Genomic DNA, 4,847 nt, shown 5'->3' on the forward strand with positions numbered 1-4,847 from the left:
ATGTTCCTGCAATTTGGGTCGTGGATTCACCCTCTGAAACTATAAGCAAGTCCTCACACCTACATGTTGCCATGCTCCCTGACATGATGGCAATGGACTAAACCCCCTGAAACTGTAAGCCAGCCTCTAATTAAATGCCTTTCTTATAAGAGTTGCCTTGGTGGTGATGTCTGTTCTTGACTGTAAAACAGAGACTAAGAAGTCCAGGACCTACTAGGAATGCTAGCTAGTTGGAAAAGTGAAACTTCCAATTGGCCACCAACCCCAGCTTCTCCATTTTCAAAGACATAAATGCTTTCTTTTATAAGTTACTTTGGTCATGGTATCTCTTCACAATAGAAGGGTAACTAAGACAAGCACAAACCCAAGGGCTCATCCATACACACTGCAGCTTCATTCGTAAGAGCCAGGAATTGGAAATGGCCTAGATCTGATGCATGGATAATGACAATATAGTACATTTATATACTGGAATATTATTCAGTGAAGAAAAATTAAATTTTCAGGTAAATGGGCTACCTGAAAACCAACCTGTGTGAGTGGACCCAGACCATCAAACACAAGCACCTCATGTTTTCACTTATGTGTAGATGTTAGCTTTTAAGCTTTAAATATGTGTGTTTCATTTAGAATATCCACACGGTTGGGTGGCTCATAAAGGATGGGGGGGTCTTCAAAGGAAGGGGATTAGCATACAGTGTTAAAAGAGGACAGAGGAGACACTAGAATACGAGGACCACATGGGGAAGTGGATGGAAGGGTAGCATGAAGGAAGGAACATGGGAAAGTACAACACTAAGGCCATCTGAAAAGCCATATGGAAACCTACTATTCTAGAAGCTTCCTAAAATATATAAAGCAAACTTAAATGAAGTGATCATACAGTGGGAGTTGGGGGAGTGCCCCAACTAGATATCATGGGCTACCAAGCAAAACCTAGTTCCAAGTATAGGTTACATCTTATAGAGTTGTAGATCAAAGGGGATCCATCCCCCAGCCCACCGCCCTGAACATTATAGGCTATTTGCCATGCTATTGATTAAACCTCCTCAGGAGCCCCGTAGAACAATGGAGTGACCATGTGTGTGCAAGGTGGGCTGAGGAGCTGGACAGAGCTCTCAGAAGAGAGAGCACTCCCAATTCCATTGTCACCAACCTTCTCTATTGGAACCTGCTGGTTCAAAAAACCACAGGGTGAAAGTATTTGAAAGCATTGTCAGCACTGAGCTTGTGCAGATTTTTTTTCTCCATCCTTAGAGTATGAACAATAAAGTTGAACAGCTGTTCACATGAATTTGCATTGCCCTGAGAATTATAAAGCCAGATGACCTTCGTACCCTCAAAGGCAAGGCCTTGGAACTGATCTCCTAAGAAAACCAAGGGGACCCGCGTACTTCCTCTGCATCAGAAAGTTTTCAGACAGGGACTCAGAGTTTCAGACCCGTTGAGTAGCACTGATTTTGGAGAACCTTGTTATTAAGTAGCAGTCCCCCATGACCAAATAGCTTTCAGGTCTCTGTACAAAATGAAGGGCTCCTTTTCTCTGGAGAGTGTCCCTGAACACAGGTGGCTGGCCTTAGCTGGCCTTGTCTGAAAGTGACTTTGTACAGAGTTCTCTGCAAGGATGCATAACGCAGCACACAAGTCTTCTCTGGCTTCGCACCACTTGATACTTCAGTGTTGTACTATAACCAATCAGCCCTCTCCACTCTCTGGATGCCACGCCCAATTAACCCTTTCCACCCATACCCTAAAGTAGACTCATCTGGCTGCTGCTGCTGCTGCTGCTGCTGCTGCTGCTGCTGCTGCTGCTGCTCCGGACTCTGGAGGTCACTCAGTCCACAGTCATGGCTCACCCTCTCCGAACCCTGCTCTCTGCTTCTGCTCCCTTTCTCCCCTCAGGCTGTTGGTCACCAGCCTCCAGGGAGAGAAAGGGAGCCACACACTGGTTTAAGGACTTTATAAATACAATTGACTTTTTTTTAAAATGCCCTTCCTGCCAAATGTAGCAGCACACACTTTAGTCCCAGCTCTGCCCAGTGGCATAGGCAGATGGATCTTCATCTTGCTAAGTTCGTGGCCTAACCTACATACTGAGTTCCAGGCCAGCTACCCTGCCCCCAACCCCACCCCTCCAAGGGAGGAAGCTCGAGACAGGGTTTCTTTGTGTAACCTTGGTTGTTCTGGAGCTCACTCTGTAGGCCAGACTGGCCTCAAAATCAATTCATCTGCCTCTGCTTCCTGGGTGCTGGGACTCCAGGCTTGTGCCACCACTGCCTGGTGCTGTTTACTCTTTTATTTTATTTTATTTTATTTTATTTTATTTATGTACTTTTTCTTAGACAAACAATTATGTAACCCAGTCTGAGTTTGAACTCCTGGGGATCTGAAGACAACCTGAAATGTCTGATCCTTCTTTACCTGAGGTGCTCGGATTGTAGGTGGACATCAGTCACCACATATGCCTGGCTTGTGTGCTGCTGGCAACGAACTCCAGGGCTTGGGCTGTGGACTTGACTCATTGGGCTAAGACGCTTGCCAACAACTCTAGTAACCTGAGTTCAATCCAACCCTTGCCAGTTGTCTTCTGAATACTACATACATGCTGTGTCATGTCTTCAACCAAGGAAGAAGATCACACACACACACACACACACACACACACACACACACACACACACACAACCAGGCACACCAGGCAAGCCAGGGAAACCATATACTCACACCTACACACATACACCATGCACACCACACACACACACACACACACACCATTCACACCAAGCAAACTATAAACTCACACCCACACACATATACCATGCACACCACACACACACACACGCGCGCGCGCGCGCACACACACACACACACACACACACACACACACAAATGTAACAAACCCGGGGTCTGTGCATGCTCGACAAGCGCTCTACCAACCTCTGAGCTACATCCCAACCCAAAGGGGAAAGGAAACATTTTTGGGCACCAACTGTGTGCAAGGTTCTGGAAGTTACCACCATGACTGATGGCTCATCTAGATTCTTATTTGGTTCACAGCAAACCCATAAGTCACTTACATCAACATGTGTTAGAACTCCCGTGTCATCTTGGTTTCTAAGAATTCCACAAATGTCTGTACACGCTCCCTAACAAGCTGCAAGCTCCTGAACTCAAGCTGCATCCCACCCCATGTTCTTCACGGTCTCCAACCGCACAGCAGGAAGAAACTGGCCTATGAAAAGCTGAATGTGGCAGACATTTACTGAGCCAAGATCATCCTAGCATCACCCCACCCCATACACACACACAGAGACACACACACACGCACACACACACACACACACACACTCATTCCGAATCACTCAAGACTTAGAGCAGAAACCCCTTCTGCCTGGCATGGCAGTACACAGCATGTGATCCTGGTACTAGGGAGGCAGAGGCAGGGGTTGGAGCATTTGAGGCCAGGCAGGAGTGCATATTGAGACCTTGTCTCAGAAAACCAAGGACTGGATATGTCTGTAGTTCAGGGCATTCCAGCCCTAGCACCTCAAAAAAAAAAAGCCTCCAGGAAGGGGAGTGGGGAGGAGCACCTTACAAAATGTCTTAGTTGACAAACCCTCAGTGGGGGTCTCTTTACCAGTGTCCCGGTGGGAACCAGAAGGGGTTGGTAAAAATCTCTGCAGGTAAAGCCCATGTCGGGTACTTCTGTGCAGGTACAAAGGTGAACCAAACAGGTTCCTGGCCTTCAAGAATTGACAATAGACAAGTCACACTAACCTGCAGCCTCTGCAGAAGGCGAAGTAGAATGGGCCAAGCATTGCAATGTTGGCAGCTGGGGAAAGCTCTGTGGGAGAACAGATGGGAGAGAGAGTAATCCCATATGCTGACTATTCAGAGGATGGGGCTGTAGGGGCCACCCCTTAGAAGATGGGGGACAACAACCCACAGATAAGACAGTACTTCCTGCCTGTACAGTAGTGCTTGGTGGCTTGCCCGAATCTCCTGGGAGATACATAGAGTGAGCTTTTGCCTAAACTCAACCTAAGAAGCAGTGTTGGGGCCTGGGGCTGGTGGATTTGAACACACACAAATCCTGGAGAGCTGGTGTTCTCAGCTCTCAGGTATGGAGCAAAAAATGCCACAAGAGAAGACTAGCAATTTGCAAAGTACGTGTAGGGAACAGTGAAGACTATAGGTGTAGATATATATGTGCATGTGTCTGTAGAATATTCCTTCATTGAAAAGGAGGCTTGGGACCTGTTTCAGCTCCTGGCTTTTGTAGATTTCGTCTCATCTTCCTGGATCCCTATTTGAGATACTATTTTCCTTGCTCTGCTGACAAGGAAACAGAAACACAGATTATTTAAAAAACAAAAAACAAACAAACAAAAAACAAAACCATGCATATTGGTGATGGGGGTTGCAATCTGAATCTAGGGTTTACTCCTCTTACCCTCTGTGCTGGCCCAGTAGTTGCCACAAGTGCCCACATGTACTTGGTGCCTCTAAATGCTTCAGAGTTTCCCCCTAGTTTACACACGCTGTCTCCGCCCACTCAACTTGCCGAACTTTCCTCCACACTCGCCCCTAAGTTTTTCAGAGTGATCCAGGTCACTACCACAGGGCTGCCAGGGGCATCTAGGAGCTTTAAATTCTGCTTCCATTCCAAAAATGCTTTGGGACCCCTCCTATAAAGAGGCCTGAAGCCTAGGCCAGACGTGGGTGTGTCCCAGGGGTCATGCCTGCGGCTCGGGGCGGGTCGAAGCTTGAATGAGGGCGGGGTTTAATTGTGGGGCGTTGCCAGGCAATGGGGCGGGCCCTGAGAGCTGGGAGTTGCAGGTGTCTTC

The sequence above is a fragment of the Rattus norvegicus genome, chromosome 4, assembly GCF_036323735.1.
Source record: "Rattus norvegicus strain BN/NHsdMcwi chromosome 4, GRCr8, whole genome shotgun sequence".
Taxonomy (NCBI): domain Eukaryota; kingdom Metazoa; phylum Chordata; class Mammalia; order Rodentia; family Muridae; genus Rattus; species Rattus norvegicus.